Raw genomic sequence first — 16,059 nt, forward strand, 5'->3', positions numbered from 1 at the left:
CCATCCGGTCAGTCGCCTCCATTTCATTGCCAATTTAGCAACATGCACATGAAAGGTTGCATCATTACTCATGTAAATACCCAGGTCTCGCACTGATTGTCCCTCTGGGATCGCAATCCCTCCAGGTCCAGTGTATTTATTGGGTATTACATTTAGTTTTGCATGCTGATAGCATAAAGCTTGAAACTTTTCTGCATTGAACTGCATGCTATTCTTTTCAGCCCACTTGTATATTTTGTCCAGCTCACATTGCAGGTGCATAGTGTCTTCAGGGTTGTGTATTACCTGTGAAACTTTTGTATCACCTGCATAACTTGTGATCGTGGCTCTCTGCGTGGCTGAGGGCATGTCTGAGAGGGCCATTATGAATAGTAGTGGTCCCAAAGCAGTGCCTTGCGGAACACCGCTCACTATTTGCGTGTTAATGGAAGTGGCTCCATTGGCTACTACCAGATGGCTTCTATACTTCAGAAAGTCATGAAGCCATTCGCCCAATTTTCCAACTATGCCAAGATCACGCAGTTTGTGACATATCATTCCATGATCTTGCTGATATGTGAGGTCAGAGAGATAGGTCTGTAGTTCTTGGCCTCCGCTCTGCTACCTCCATTATGAATAGGGCATATTTTACCTTCCTTCAGTTTTCTTGGAAGTTTGCCAGTTGTAAGGAAGCTCTGAAAGAGGAAATGCAGTGGTCTTGCTAGGACTCTCTTACATACTTTTAGAAGGATTGCTGACTTGAAAATGCCCTAGGGGTGGAGTGAAAATACTCTTGAATTGCTCACTTAGTATTACACTTATCCTCATTAGATTTCCTGTGAGTGTGCCATCCTTTTCAAGGAGTGGCCCTATCCTACAGTGCACCGTAGCTGTTTCTTTGGCATACCTGTAGAAAGCTCTGGGGTTAGATTTTATGTTGTCTATAGCCCAGGCTTCTTTGTCTGCTCTTTCTTTTTCATGGGAGAATTGCAGACATTTTTCAATTTCCAACAGTTTTATTTTCAGGCGGGACTTTTCACTGCTTTCAATTTGTTTGTTTAGGCGATTTGAAACATTTGTACGCGGTCTCATTAGAATTTTCCTCTCTCTGGGGATTTTGTTCTGTGTACAGTGGCCTTTCTCTCTGGGACACATTTGTAGCATATGGCTTGCATTACAGACATGAATTGTTGAAGTTTCATGTCGATGTCTGGCGAGGAGAGAAATTCAGGCAAGTTTTGTTTGAGGATCTCTTTCTCAATTTGTTTCCAGTTTGCCTTATGGAAGTTCAAGCTAGAAAGATTCTGAGAGTTTCTTGTAGACTGCATGTCCATGCTTTCCTTTCGTCCGTACATGGTCAGCTCTACCATGTTGTGATTCGAGAGTAGTGTCGGTGTCACTTTCACATTATTTGATATTTATAAGTAAAAGATTTCATCAGCTGTCCTCGGTAGTATAGTGGTAAGTATCCCCGCCTGTCACGCGGGAGACCGGGGTTCGATTCCCCGCCGGGGAGGCATGTTACTTTTATTGCAAACATTTTAAACTAAAACTTTTTAATATATTCATTTGATATTTATAAGTAAAAGGTTTCGTCAGCTGTCCTCGGTAGTATAGTGGTAAGTATCCCCGCCTGTCACGCGGGAGACCGGGGTTCGATTCCCCGCCGGGGAGGCATCGTAATTTTATTGCAAACATTTTAAACTAAAACTTTTTAATATATTCATTTGATATTTATAAGTAAAAGGTTTCGTCATCTGTCCTCGGTAGTATAGTGGTAAGTATCCCCGCCTGTCACGCGGGAGACCGGGGTTCGATTCCCCGCCGGGGAGGCATCTTAATTTTATTGCAAACATTTTAAACTAAAACGTTTTAATATATTTATTTGATACTAGCAGTATCGCCCGGCGTTGCTCGGGTTTGTAAGGGAAATAACTATATAAGCATTTTTATAGATGTAAAGTATAATGGCCATCTCAATATGGCTAACCACAAAGGGAGGGGGTGTTACTGTAGCTTTTTACGTTCTGAGATTTAATAATAAATTTTTAGAGAGTTACTTCCTTGATATAATAGCAAAAAATGCATTAAAAAAATGGAAAAAATGATGGTAAATTTTTAAAAAAATCGTAGACTCATCGTAGACGCGCGCTAATACCCAGAAGGGCTCTATATGAATCACGACTATAAGATACCCGCTTTTGGTTAAACTGCACCGCAAAATGTGGGAGTAGTTAGGAATCTAAATCGTAGGAGATAGACACACAACTTCACTTTTATATATAAAGATTTGTAAGTAAAATGCTTCATCAGCTGTCCTCGGTAGTATAGTGGTAAGTATCCCCGCCTGTCACGCGGGAGACCGGGGTTCGATTCCCCGCCGGGGAGGCATCTTAATTTTATTGCAAATATTTAAAACTAAAACTTTTTAATATATTTATTTGATATTTATAAGTAAAAGGTTTCATCAGCTGTCCTCGGTAGTATAGTGGTAAGTATCCCCGCCTGTCACGCGGGAGACCGGGGTTCGATTCCCCGCCTGTCAGGCGGGAGACCGGGGTTCGATTCCCCGCCGGGGAGGCATCGTAATTTTATTGCAAATATTTTAAACGAAAACTTTTTAATATATTTATTTGATATTTATAAGTAAAAGGTTTCATCAGCTGTCCTCGGTAGTATAGTGGTAAGTATCCCCGCCTGTCACGCGGGAGACCGGGGTTCGATTCCCCGCCGGGGAGGCATCGTAATTTTATTGCAAACATTTTAAACTAAAACTTTTTAATATATTTATTTGATATTTATAAGTAAAAGGTTTCATCAGCTGTCCTCGGTAGTATAGTGGTAAGTATCCCCGCCTGTCACGCGGGAGACCGGGGTTCGATTCCCCGCCGGGGAGGCATCGTAATTTTATTGCAAATATGTAAAACTAGAACTTTTTAATATATTTATTTGATATTTATCAGTAAAAGGTTTCATCAGCTGTCCTCGGTAGTATAGTGGTAAGTATCCCCGCCTGTCACGCGGGAGACCGGGGTTTGCAAACATTTTAAACTTTTTAATATTTGATTTATTTATTTTATTTTATCTAGTTTCAGCTCACGAGCTGTGGCCATGCTGGAGTACCGCCATTTGGTGTTGCTACATGATTTTGCTTCACGAATGCTTTTTAGCAATTGCCATTGAGGAGGTTCACGGCACCTCCTGCCGTGAACCAATTTCACGGCAGGAGGTGCAGATGAAGGCAGCTGCTTCGAACTCTCTCATGCACCAAATGGCAACTCATCTTGATGGCAAATTTGGAGTCCTTGGCACTATGTAGAGGCGCCCAGTTCTAGTATTTGTGCAACTCTCGATGCCAAAGTTTGGGACAAGTCCTTCTAGGATCTTCCAGATGTATATTATGGCATATCTTTCTCGCCTACGCTCTAAGGAATAGTCTTAATGTCTTGAGTCTTTCCCAGTAGCTTATATGCTGCACAGAGTTATCTTCTTCGTGTAGCTTCGTTGGATCGCCTCAAGTTCTGTGATTAACTTGACACTGGATGGTGACCATAGCTGAGAGCAATAGTCAAAGTGGCTTAGGACAAGTGTCATCCAGAGGACCATCATGGTTTCCTGATCTCTTGTTCTAAAGGTTCTAAGAATCCATCCTGTCAGTCGCCTCCATTTCATTGCCAATTTAGCAACATGCACATGAAAGGTTGCATCATTACTCATGTAAATACCCAGGTCTCGCACTGATTGTCCCTCTGGGATCGCAATCCCTCCAGGTCCAGTGTATTTATTGGGTATTACATTTAGTTTTGCATGCTGATAGCATAAAGCTTGAAACTTTTCTGCATTGAACTGCATGCTATTCTTTTCAGCCCACTTGTATATTTTGTCCAGCTCACATTGCAGGTGCATAGTGTCTTCAGGGTTGTGTATTACCTGTGAAACTTTTGTATCACCTGCATAACTTGTGATCGTGGCTCTCTGCGTGGCTGAGGGCATGTCTGAGAGGGCCATTATGAATAGTAGTGGTCCCAAAGCAGTGCCTTGCGGAACACCGCTCACTATTTGCGTGTTAATGGAAGTGGCTCCATTGGCTACTACCAGATGGCTTCTATACTTCAGAAAGTCATGAAGCCATTCGCCCATTTTCCAACTATGCCAAGATCACGCAGTTTGTGACATATCATTCCATGATCTTGCTGATATGTGAGGTCAGAGAGATAGGTCTGTAGTTCTTGGCCTCCGCTCTGCTACCTCCTTTATGAATAGGGCATATTTTACCTTCCTTCAGTTTTCTTGGAAGTTTGCCAGTTGTAAGGAAGCTCTGAAAGAGGAAATGCAGTCTTGCTAGGACTCTCTTACATACTTTTAGAAGGATTGCTGACTTGAAAATGCCCTAGGGGTGGAGTGAAAATACTCTTGAATTGCTCACTTAGTATTACACTTATCCTCATTAGATTTCCTGTGAGTGTGCCATCCTTTTCAAGGAGTGGCCCTATCCTACAGTGCACCGTAGCTGTTTCTTTGGCATACCTGTAGAAAGCTCTGGGGTTAGATTTTATGTTGTCTATAGCCCAGGCTTCTTTGTCTGCTCTTTCTTTTTCATGGGAGAATTGCAGACATTTTTCAATTTCCAACAGTTTTATTTTCAGGCGGGACTTTTCACTGCTTTCAATTTGTTTGTTTAGGCGATTTGAAACATTTGTACGCGGTCTCATTAGAATTTTCCTCTCTCTGGGGATTTTGTTCTTGTGTACAGTGGCCTTTCTCTCTGGGACACATTTGTAGCATATGGCTTGCATTACAGACATGAATTGTTGAAGTTTCATGTCGATGTCTGGCGAGGAGAGAAATTCAGGCAAGTTTTGTTTGAGGATCTCTTTCTCAATTTGTTTCCAGTTTGCCTTATGGAAGTTCAAGCTAGAAAGATTCTGAGAGTTTCTTGTAGACTGCATGTCATGCTTTCCTTTCGTCCGTACATGGTCAGCTCTACCATGTTGTGATTCGAGAGTAGTGTCGGTGTCACTTTCACATTATTTGATATTTATAAGTAAAAGATTTCATCAGCTGTCCTCGGTAGTATAGTGGTAAGTATCCCCGCCTGTCACGCGGGAGACCGGGGTTCGATTCCCCGCCGGGGAGGCATCGTAATTTTATTGCAAACATTTTAAACTAAAACTTTTTAATATATTCATTTGATATTTATAAGTAAAAGGTTTCGTCATCTGTCCTCGGTAGTATAGTGGTAAGTATCCCCGCCTGTCACGCGGGAGACCGGGGTTCGATTCCCCGCCGGGGAGGCATCTTATTTTATTGCAAACATTTTAAACTAAAACGTTTTAATATATTTATTTGATATAGCAGTATCGCCGGCGTTGCTCGGGTTTGTAAGGAAATAACTATATAAGCATTTTTATAGATGTAAAGTATAATGGCCATCTCAATATGGCTAACCACAAATGGAGGGGGTGTTACTGTAGCTTTTTACGTTCTGAGATTTAATAATAAATTTTTAGAGAGTTACTTCCCTGATATAATAGCAATAAATGCATTAAAAAAAGGGAAAAAATGATGGTAAATTTTTAAAAAATCGTAGACTCATCGTAGACGCGCGCTAATACCCAGAAGGGCTCTATATGAATCACGACTATAAGATACCCGCTTTTGGTTAAACTGCACCGCAAAATGTGGGAGTAGTTAGGAATCTAAATCGTAGGAGATAGACACACAACTTCACTTTTATATATAAAGATTTGTAAGTAAAATGCTTCATCAGCTGTCCTCGGTAGTATAGTGGTAAGTATCCCCGCCTGTCACGCGGGAGACCGGGGTTCGATTCCCCGCCGGGGAGGCATCTTAATTTTATTGCGAACATTTTAAGCTAAAACTTTTTTATATATTTATTTGATATTTATAAGTAAAATTTTTTTATCAGCTGTCCTCGGTAGTATAGTGGTAAGTATCCCCGCCTGTCACGCGGGAGACCGGGGCTCGATTCCCCGCCGGGGAGGCATCGTAATTTTATTGCAAACATTTTAAGTTAACACGTTTTAATATATTTATTTGATACTAGCAGCATCGCCCGGCCTTGCTCGGGTCTGTTTCGATTCTTTAGAATTGCATCTTTTGAAAAGTAAAAAATTTGCATTATGTAGCATTAAGTGAACATTTTTCTGGTTGAAATACACCGAAACATGGCGATACAGCAGTCAAAAAATCGTAAAAAAATAGAGATTTTCACAGAAAAAATGCACCTTGTTGATGTAAATAATTTTTGGTGTTAACATAATCCGATTTGAATTTTTTCTTCTCCGGAATGAAGAGCAAGCCTTCCTCTATCATAGTCTCAATTTTGGTCAACTTGACCGCAGGGTCTCGCAGGAGATAGTGTTAGTGGAAGGCTACCAAACCTGCCATACAGAGACAACTTCAGCTTTATATATAGAGAGATTTATAAGTAAAAGCATTCATTGGCTGTCGTCGGTAGTATAGTGGTAAGTATCCTCGACTGTTACGCTGGAGATTGGGGCTCGATTCTCCGCGGGGAGGCATGTTAATTTTATTGCAAACATTTTAAACTAAAACTTTTTAATATTTGATTTATTTATTTTATTTTATCTAGTTTCAGCTCACGAGCTGTGGCCATGCTGGGGTACCGCCATTTGGTGTTGCTACATGATTTTGCTTCACGAATGCTTTTTAGCAATTGCCATTTGGTGCATAAGAGAGTTCGATGCAGCTGCCTTCATCTGCACCTCCTGCTGTGAAATTGGTTCATCTGGGACACCTGACAGGAAGAGATCCAGTTTTATTTGAAAGACATCTGCATCCACCCCATGCAGGTCTCTCAGGTCCTTCAGGAGGATATTGAAGAGCTGTGGGCCTCTGAAGCCCAGGCTATCACAGTATCTTGTCCTACATCTTGATGGCAAATTTGGAGTCCTTGGCACTATGCAGTGGCACCCAGTTCTAGTATTTGTGTAACTCTCGATGCCAAAGTTTGGGACAAGTCCTTCCAGGATCTTCCAGATATATATTATGGCATATCTTTCTCGCCTACGCTCTAAGGAATAGAGTCTTAATCTCTTGAGTCTTTCCCATTAGCTTATATGCTGCACAGAGGCTATCTTCTTCGCGTAGCTTCGTTGAATCGCCTCAAGTTCTGTGATTAACTTGACACTTGATGGTGACCATAGCTGAGAGCAATAGTCAAAGTGGCTTAGGACAAGTGTCATCCAGAGGACCATCATGGTTTCCTGGTCTCTTGTTCTAAAGCTTCTAAGAATCCATCCGGTCAGTCGCCTACATTTCATTGCCAATTTAGCAACATGCACATGAAAGGTTGCATCATTACTCATGTAAATACCCAGGTCGCGCACTGATTGTGCCTCTGGGATCGCAATCCCTCCAGGTCCATGTATTTATTGGGTATTACATTTAGTTTTGCATGCTGATAGCATAAAGCTTGAAACTTTTCTGCATTGAACTTCATGCTATTCTTTTCAGCCCACTTGTATATTTTGTCCAGCTCACATTGCAGGTGCATAGTGTCTTCAGGGTTGTGTATTACCTGTGAAACTTTTGTATCACCTGCATAACTTGTGATCGTGGCTCTCTGCGTGGCTGAGGGCATGTCTGAGAGGGCCATTATGAATAGTAGTGGTCCCAAAGCAGTGCCTTGCGGAACACCGCTCACTATTTGCGTGTTAATGGAAGTGGCTCCATTGGCTACTACCAGATGGCTTCTATACTTCAGAAAGTCATGAAGCCATTCGCCCAATTTTCCAACTATGCCAAGATCACGCAGTTTGTGACATATCATTCCATGATCTTGCTGATATGTGAGGTCAGAGAGATAGGTCTGTAGTTCTTGGCCTCCGCTCTGCTACCTCCTTTATGAATAGGGCATATTTTACCTTCCTTCAGTTTTCTTGGAAGTTTGCCAGTTGTAAGGAAGCTCTGAAAGAGGAACTGCAGTGGTCTTGCTAGGACTCTCTTACATACTTTTAGAAGGATTGCTGACTTGAAAATGCCCTAGGGGTGGAGTGAAAATACTCTTGAATTGCTCACTTAGTATTTCACTTATCCTCATTAGATTTCCTGTGAGTGTGCCATCCTTTCAAGGAGTGGCCCTATCCTACAGTGCACCGTAGCTGTTTCTTTGGCATACCTGTAGAAAGCTCTGGGGTTAGATTTTATGTTGTCTATAGCCCAGGCTTCTTCGTCTGCTCTTTCTTTTTCATGGGAGAATTGCAGACATTTTTCAATTTCCAACAGTTTTATTTTCAGGCGGGACTTTTCACTGCTTTCAATTTGTTTGTTTAGGCGATTTGAAACATTTGTACGCCGTCTCATTAGAATTTTCCTCTCTCTGGGGATTTTGTTCTTGTGTACAGTGGCCTTTCTCTCTGGGACACATTTGTAGCATATGGCTTGCATTACAGACATGAATTGTTGAAGTTTCATGTCGATGTCTGGCGAGGAGAGACATTCAGGCAAGTTTTGTTTGAGGATCTCTTTCTCAATTTGTTTCCAGTTGCCTTATGGAAGTTCAAGCTAGAAAGATTCTGAGAGTTTCTTGTAGACTGCATGTCCATGCTTTCCTTTCGTCCGTACATGGTCAGCTCTACCATGTTGTGATTCGAGAGTAGTGTCGGTGTCACTTTCACATTATCTGATATTTATAAGTAAAAGGTTTCGTCAGCTGTCCTCGGTAGTATAGTGGTAAGTATCCCCGCCTGTCACGCGGGAGACCGGGGTTCGATTCCCCGCCGGGGAGGCATGTTACTTTTATTGCAAACATTTTAAACTAAAACTTTTTAATATATTCATTTGATATTTATAAGTAAAAGGTTTCGTCAGCTGTCCTCGGTAGTATAGTGGTAAGTATCCCCGCCTGTCACGCGGGAGACCGGGTTTCGATTCCCCGCCGGGGAGGCATCTTAATTTTATTGCAAACATTTTAAACTAAAACGTTTTAATATATTTATTTGATACTAGCAGTATCGCCCGGCGTTGCTCGGGTTTGTAAGGGAAATAACTATATAAGTATTTTTATAGATGTAAAGTATAATGGCCATCTCAATATGGCTAACCACAAAGGGGAGGGGGTGTTACTGTAGCTTTTTACGTTCTGAGATTTAATAATAAATTTTTAGAGAGTTACTTCCCTGATATAATAGCAAAAAATGCATTAAAAAAAGGGAAAAAATGATGGTAAATTTTTTAAAAAATCGTAGACTCATCGTAGACGCGCGCTAATACCCAGAAGGGCTCTATATGAATCACGACTATAAGATACCCGCTTTTGGTTAAACTGCACCGCAAAATGTGGGAGTAGTTAGGAATCTAAATCGTAGGAGATAGACACACAACTTCACTTTTATATATAAAGATTTGTAAGTAAAATGCTTCATCAGCTGTCCTCGGTAGTATAGTGGTAAGTATCCCCGCCTGTCACGCGGGAGACCGGGGTTCGATTCCCCGCCGGGGAGGCATCTTAATTTTATTGCGAACATTTTAAGCTAAAACTTTTTTATATATTTATTTGATATTTATAAGTAAAAGGTTTTATCAGCTGTCCTCGGTAGTATAGTGGTAAGTATCCCCGCCTGTCACGCGGGAGACCGGGGTTCGATTCCCCGCCGGGGAGGCATCGTAATTTTATTGCAAACATTTTAAGTTAACACGTTTTAATATATTTATTTGATACTAGCAGCATCGCCCGGCCTTGCTCGGGTCTGTTTCGATTCTTTAGAATTGCATCTTTTGAAAAGTAAAAAATTTGCATTATGTAGCATTAAGTGAACATTTTTCTGGTTGAAATACACCGAAACATGGCGATACAGCAGTCAAAAAATCGTAAAAAAATAGAGATTTTCACAGAAAAAATGCACCTTGTTGATGTAAATAAATTTTGGTGTTAACATGATCCGATTTGAATTTTTTCTTCTCCGGAATGAAGAGCAAGCCTTCCTCTATCATAGTCTCAATTTTGGTCAACTTGACCGCAGGGTCTCGCAGGAGATAGTGTTAGTGGAAGGCTACCAAACCTGCCATACAGAGACAACTTCAGCTTTATATATATAGAGATTTATAAGTAAAAGCATTCATTGGCTGTCGTCGGTAGTATAGTGGTAAGTATCCTCGACTGTTACGCTGGAGATTGGGGCTCGATTCTCCGCCGGGAAGGCATGTTAATTTTATTGCAACATTTTAAACTAAAACTTTTTAATATTTGATTTATTTATTTTATTTTATCTAGTTTCAGCTCACGAGCTGTGGCCATGCTGGGGTACCGCCATTTGGTGTTGCTACATGATTTTGCTTCACGAATGCTTTTTAGCAATTGCCATTTGGTGCATAAGAGAGTTCGATGCAGCTGCCTTCATCTGCACCTCCTGCTGTGAAATTGGTTCATCTGGGACACCTGACAGGAAGAGATCAGTTTTATTTGAAAGACATCTGCATCCACCCCATGCAGGTCTCTCAGGTCCTTCAGGAGGATATTGAAGAGCTGTGGGCCTCTGAAGCCCAGGCTATCACAGTATCTTGTCCTACATCTTGATGGCAAATTTGGAGTCCTTGGCACTATGCAGTGGCACCCAGTTCTAGTATTTGTGTAACTCTCGATGCCAAAGTTTGGGACAAGTCCTTCCAGGATCTTCCAGATATATATTATGGCATATCTTTCTCGCCTACGCTCTAAGGAATAGAGTCTTAATCTCTTGAGTCTTTCCCATTAGCTTATATGCTGCACAGAGGCTATCTTCTTCGTGTAGCTTCGTTGAATCGCCTCAAGTTCTGTGATTAACTTGACACTTGATGGTGACCATAGCTGAGAGCAATAGTCAAAGTGGCTTAGGACAAGTGTCATCCAGAGGACCATCATGGTTTCCTGGTCTCTTGTTCTAAAGCTTCTAAGAATCCATCCGGTCAGTCGCCTACATTTCATTGCCAATTTAGCAACATGCACATGAAAGGTTGCATCATTACTCATGTAAATACCAGGTCGCGCACTGATTGTGCCTCTGGGATCGCAATCCCTCCAGGTCCAGTGTATTTATTGGGTATTACATTTAGTTTTGCATGCTGATAGCATAAAGCTTGAAACTTTTCTGCATTGAACTTCATGCTATTCTTTTCAGCCCACTTGTATATTTTGTCCAGTTCACATTGCAGGTGCATAGTGTCTTCAGGGTTCTGTATTACCTGTGAAACTTTTGTATCATCTGCATAACTTGTGATCGTGGCTCTCTGCGTGGCTGAGGGCATGTCTGAGAGGGCCATTATGAACAGTAGTGGTCCCAAAGCAGTGCCTTGCGGAACACCGCTCACTATTTGCGTGTTAATGGAAGTGGCCCCATTGGCTACTACCACCTGGCTTCTATCCTTCAGAAAGTCATGAAGCCATTCTCCCAATTTTCCAACTATGCCAAGATCACGCATTTGTGACATATCATTCCATGATCGACTTTATCAAAGGCCTTTGCAAAGTCGAGATATATGACTTCCACATTTGAGTGGTTGAGCAGTTGTTTCAGCACATAGTCATAGTGTTGTAGGAGCTGAGTTAGGCAGCTTCTTCCTGGTCGGAAACCATGTTGGGTGTGAGGCAGCAAGTCATTTTCTTCAAGGAAGGTGATTAGTTTCCTTCTGACTATTCGTTCCATGACCTTGCTGATGTGTGAGGTCAGAGAGATAGGTCTGTAGTTCTTGGCCTCCGCTCTGCTACCTCCTTTATGAATAGGCCATATTTTACCTTCCTTCAGTTTTCTTGGAAGTTTGCCAGTTGCAAGGAAGCTCTGAAAGAGGAACTGCAGTGGTCTTGCTAGGACTCTCTTACATACTTTTAGAAGGATTGCTGACTTGAAAATGCCCTAGGGGTGGAGTGAAAATACTCTTGAATTGCTCACTTAGTATTTCACTTATCCTCATTAGATTTCCTGTGAGTGTGCCATCCTTTTCAAGGAGTGGCCCTATCCTACAATGCACCGTAGCTGTTTCTTTGGCATACCTGTAGAAAGCTCTGGGGTTAGATTTTATGTTGTCTATAGCCCAGGCTTCTTTGTCTGCTCTTTCTTTTTCATGGGAGAATTGCAGACATTTTTCAATTTCCAACAGTTTTATTTTCAGGCGGGACTTTTCACTGCTTTCAATTTGTTTGTTTAGGCGATTTGAAACATTTGTACGCCGTCTCATTAGAATTTTCCTCTCTCTGGGGATTTTGTTCTTGTGTACAGTGGCCTTTCTCTCTGGGACACATTTGTAGCATATGGCTTGCATTACAGACATGAATTGTTGAAGTTTCATGTCGATGTCTGGCGAGAGAGAGACATTCAGGCAAGTTTTGTTTGAGGATCTCTTTCTCAATTTGTTTCCAGTTTGCCTTATGGAAGTTCAAGCTAGAAAGATTCTGAGAGTTTCTTGTAGACTGCATGTCCATGCTTTCCTTTCGTCCGTACATGGTCAGCTCTACCATGTTGTGATTCGAGAGTAGTGTCGGTGTCACTTTCACATTATTTGATATTTATAAGTAAATGATTTCATCAGCTGTCCTCGGTAGTATAGTGGTAAGTATCCCCGCCTGTCACGCGGGAGACCGGGGTTCGATTCCCCGCCGGGGAGGCATGTTACTTTTATTGCAAACATTTTAAACTAAAACTTTTTAATATATTCATTTGATATTTATAAGTAAAAGGTTTCGTCAGCTGTCCTCGGTAGTATAGTGGTAAGTATCCCCGCCTGTCACGCGGGAAACCGGGATTCGATTCCCCGCCGGGGAGGCATCGTAATTTTATTGCAAACATTTTAAACTAAAACTTTTTAATATATTCATTTGATATTTATAAGTAAAAGTTTTCGTCATCTGTCCTCGGTAGTATAGTGGTAAGTATCCCCGCCTGTCACGCGGGAGACCGGGGTTCGATTCCCCGCCGGGGAGGCATCTTAATTTTATTGCAAACATTTTAAACTAAAACGTTTTAATAAATTTATTTGATACTAGCAGTATCGCCCGGCGTTGCTCGGGTTTGTAAGGGAAATAACTATATAAGCATTTTTATAGATGTAAAGTATAATGGCCATCTCAATATGGCTAACCACAAAGGGAGGGGGTGTTACTGTAGCTTTTTACGTTCTGAGATTTAATAATAAATTTTTAGAGAGTTACTTCCCTGATATAATAGCAAAAAATGCATTAAAAAAAGGGAAAAAATGATGGTAAATTTTTTAAAAAATCGTAGACTCATCGTAGACGCGCGCTAATATCCAGAAGGGCTCTATATGAATCACGACTATAAGATACCCGCTTTTGGTTAAACTGCACCGCAAAATGTGGGAGTAGTTAGGAATCTAAATCGTAGGAGATAGACACACAACTTCACTTTTATATATAAAGATTTGTAAGTAAAATGCTTCATCAGCTGTCCTCGGTAGTATAGTGGTAAGTATCCCCGCCTGTCACGCGGGAGACCGGGGTTCGATTCCCCGCCGGGGAGGCATCTTAATTTTATTGCGAACATTTTAAGCTAAAACTTTTTTTATATATTTATTTGATATTTTTAAGTAAAAGGTTTTATCAGCTGTCCTCGGTAGTATAGTGGTAAGTATCCCCGCCTGTCACGCGGGAGACCGGGGTTCGATTCCCCGCCGGGGAGGCATCGTAATTTTATTGCAAACATTTTAAGTTAACACGTTTTAATATATTTATTTGATACTAGCAGCATCGCCCGGCCTTGCTCGGGTCTGTTTCGATTCTTTAGAATTGCATCTTTTGAAAAGTAAAAAATTTGCATTATGTAGCATTAAGTGAACATTTTTCTGGTTGAAATACACCGAAACATGGCGATACAGCAGTCAAAAAATCGTAAAAAAATAGAGATTTTCACAGAAAAAATGCACCTTGTTGATGTAAATAATTTTTGGTGTTAACATAATCCGATTTGAATTTTTTCTTCTCCGGAATGAAGAGCAAGCTTTCCTCTATCATAGTCTCAATTTTGGTCAACTTGACCGCAGGGTCTCGCAGGAGATAGTGTTAGTGGAAGGCTACCAAACCTGCCATACAGAGACAACTTCAGCTTTATATATAGAGAGATTTATAAGTAAAAGCATTCATTGGCTGTCGTCGGTAGTATAGTGGTAAGTATCCTCGACTGTTACGCTGGAGATTGGGGCTCGATTCTCCGCCGGGGAGGCATGTTAATTTTATTGCAAACATTTTAAACTAAAACTTTTTAATATTTGATTTATTTATTTTATTTTATCTAGTTTCAGCTCACGAGCTGTGGCCATGCTGGGGTACCGCCATTTGGTGTTGCTACATGATTTTGCTTCACGAATGCTTTTTAGCAATTGCCATTTGGTGCATAAGAGAGTTCGATGCAGCTGCCTTCATCTGCACCTCCTGCTGTGAAATTGGTTCATCTGGGACACCTGACAGGAAGAGATCCAGTTTTATTTGAAAGACATCTGCATCCACCCCATGCAGGTCTCTCAGGTCCTTCAGGAGGATATTGAAGAGCTGTGGGCCTCTGAAGCCCAGGCTATCACAGTATCTTGTCCTACATCTTGATGGCAAATTTGGAGTCCTTGGCACTATGCAGTGGCACCCAGTTCTAGTATTTGTGTTACTCTCGATGCCAAAGTTTGGGACAAGTCCTTCCAGGATCTTCCAGATATATATTATGGCATATCTTTCTCGCCTACGCTCTAAGGAATAGAGTCTTAATCTCTTGAGTCTTTCCCATTAGCTTATATGCTGCACAGAGGCTATCTTCTTCGCGTAGCTTCGTTGAATCGCCTCAAGTTCTGTGATTAACTTGACACTTGATGGTGACCATAGCTGAGAGCAATAGTCAAAGTGGCTTAGGACAAGTGTCATCCAGAGGACCATCATGGTTTCCTGGTCTCTTGTTCTAAAGCTTCTAAGAATCCATCCGGTCAGTCGCCTACATTTCATTGCCAATTTAGCAACATGCACATGAAAGGTTGCATCATTACTCATGTAAATACCCAGGTCGCGCACTGATTGTGCCTCTGGGATCGCAATCCCTCCAGGTCCAGTGTATTTATTGGGTATTACATTTAGTTTTGCATGCTGATAGCATAAAGCTTGAAACTTTTCTGCATTGAACTTCATGCTATTCTTTTCAGCCCACTTGTATATTTTGTCCAGTTCACATTGCAGGTGCATAGTGTCTTCAGGGTTCTGTATTACCTGTGAAACTTTTGTATCATCTGCATAACTTGTGATCGTGGCTCTCTGCGTGGCTGAGGGCATGTCTGAGAGGGCCATTATGAACAGTAGTGGTCCCAAAGCAGTGCCTTGCGGAACACCGCTCACTATTTGCGTGTTAATGGAAGTGGCCCCATTGGCTACTACCACCTGGCTTCTATCCTTCAGAAAGTCATGAAGCCATTCTCCCAATTTTCCAACTATGCCAAGATCACGCAATTTGTGACATATCATTCCATGATCGACTTTATCAAAGGCCTTTGCAAAGTCGAGATATATGACTTCCACATTTGAGTGGTTGAGCAGTTGTTTCAGCACATAGTCATAGTGTTGTAGGAGCTGAGTTAGGCAGCTTCTTCCTGGTCGGAAACCATGTTGGGTGTGAGGCAGCAAGTCATTTTCTTCAAGGAAGGTGATTAGTTTCCTTCTGACTATTCGTTCCATGACCTTGCTGATGTGTGAGGTCAGAGAGATAGGTCTGTAGTTCTTGGCCTCCGCTCTGCTACCTCCTTTATGAATAGGCCATATTTTACCTTCCTTCAGTTTTCTTGGAAGTTTGCCAGTTGCAAGGAAGCTCTGAAAGAGGAACTGCAGTGGTCTTGCTAGGACTCTCTTACATACTTTTAGAAGGATTGCTGGGAATCTATCGGGGCCAGTAGCTGAGTTTGTTTTCATTTCGTCTATAGCCTTTATTACATCGTCTTCCTTTATATTGATGTAATCAATCATCGCTGCCTCTGATTTTATATCTGCAGTGGTAAAGAAGTCAGTTAGATTGCTGACTTGGAAATGCCCTAGGGGTGGAGTGAAATTACTCTTGAATTGCTCACTTAGTAATTCACTTATCC

The 16,059-nt window shown here is 41.5% G+C and overlaps 16 non-coding genes across 16 annotated transcripts; all 16 read left to right on the top strand.

Moving 5' to 3' along the window:
* Window positions 1-1,423: 1,423 nt before the first annotated feature.
* On the top strand, window positions 1,424-1,495 carry Trnad-guc. The gene has a single exon. It is a non-coding gene; the product is annotated as a tRNA-Asp (tRNA).
* An 86-nt stretch (window positions 1,496-1,581) lies between these two features.
* Window positions 1,582-1,653, top strand: Trnad-guc. The gene has a single exon. It is a non-coding gene; the product is annotated as a tRNA-Asp (tRNA).
* An 86-nt stretch (window positions 1,654-1,739) lies between these two features.
* Window positions 1,740-1,811, top strand: Trnad-guc. Its single transcript has one exon. It is a non-coding gene; the product is annotated as a tRNA-Asp (tRNA).
* Window positions 1,812-2,295: 484 nt separating this feature from the next.
* Window positions 2,296-2,367, top strand: Trnad-guc. Its single transcript has one exon. It is a non-coding gene; the product is annotated as a tRNA-Asp (tRNA).
* A 278-nt stretch (window positions 2,368-2,645) lies between these two features.
* Window positions 2,646-2,717, top strand: Trnad-guc. The gene has a single exon. It is a non-coding gene; the product is annotated as a tRNA-Asp (tRNA).
* Window positions 2,718-2,803: 86 nt separating this feature from the next.
* On the top strand, window positions 2,804-2,875 carry Trnad-guc. The gene has a single exon. It is a non-coding gene; the product is annotated as a tRNA-Asp (tRNA).
* Window positions 2,876-5,043: 2,168 nt separating this feature from the next.
* On the top strand, window positions 5,044-5,115 carry Trnad-guc. The gene has a single exon. It is a non-coding gene; the product is annotated as a tRNA-Asp (tRNA).
* Window positions 5,116-5,201: 86 nt separating this feature from the next.
* Window positions 5,202-5,273, top strand: Trnad-guc. Its single transcript has one exon. It is a non-coding gene; the product is annotated as a tRNA-Asp (tRNA).
* A 479-nt stretch (window positions 5,274-5,752) lies between these two features.
* Trnad-guc lies at window positions 5,753-5,824 on the top strand. The gene has a single exon. It is a non-coding gene; the product is annotated as a tRNA-Asp (tRNA).
* Window positions 5,825-8,680: 2,856 nt separating this feature from the next.
* Trnad-guc lies at window positions 8,681-8,752 on the top strand. Its single transcript has one exon. It is a non-coding gene; the product is annotated as a tRNA-Asp (tRNA).
* A 643-nt stretch (window positions 8,753-9,395) lies between these two features.
* Window positions 9,396-9,467, top strand: Trnad-guc. The gene has a single exon. It is a non-coding gene; the product is annotated as a tRNA-Asp (tRNA).
* An 86-nt stretch (window positions 9,468-9,553) lies between these two features.
* Window positions 9,554-9,625, top strand: Trnad-guc. The gene has a single exon. It is a non-coding gene; the product is annotated as a tRNA-Asp (tRNA).
* Window positions 9,626-12,528: 2,903 nt separating this feature from the next.
* On the top strand, window positions 12,529-12,600 carry Trnad-guc. The gene has a single exon. It is a non-coding gene; the product is annotated as a tRNA-Asp (tRNA).
* A 244-nt stretch (window positions 12,601-12,844) lies between these two features.
* Window positions 12,845-12,916, top strand: Trnad-guc. The gene has a single exon. It is a non-coding gene; the product is annotated as a tRNA-Asp (tRNA).
* A 484-nt stretch (window positions 12,917-13,400) lies between these two features.
* Trnad-guc lies at window positions 13,401-13,472 on the top strand. The gene has a single exon. It is a non-coding gene; the product is annotated as a tRNA-Asp (tRNA).
* Window positions 13,473-13,559: 87 nt separating this feature from the next.
* On the top strand, window positions 13,560-13,631 carry Trnad-guc. Its single transcript has one exon. It is a non-coding gene; the product is annotated as a tRNA-Asp (tRNA).
* Window positions 13,632-16,059: the final 2,428 nt, after the last annotated feature.

The sequence above is a fragment of the Octopus sinensis genome, linkage group LG5 (assembly GCF_006345805.1).
Source record: "Octopus sinensis linkage group LG5, ASM634580v1, whole genome shotgun sequence".
Taxonomy (NCBI): domain Eukaryota; kingdom Metazoa; phylum Mollusca; class Cephalopoda; order Octopoda; family Octopodidae; genus Octopus; species Octopus sinensis.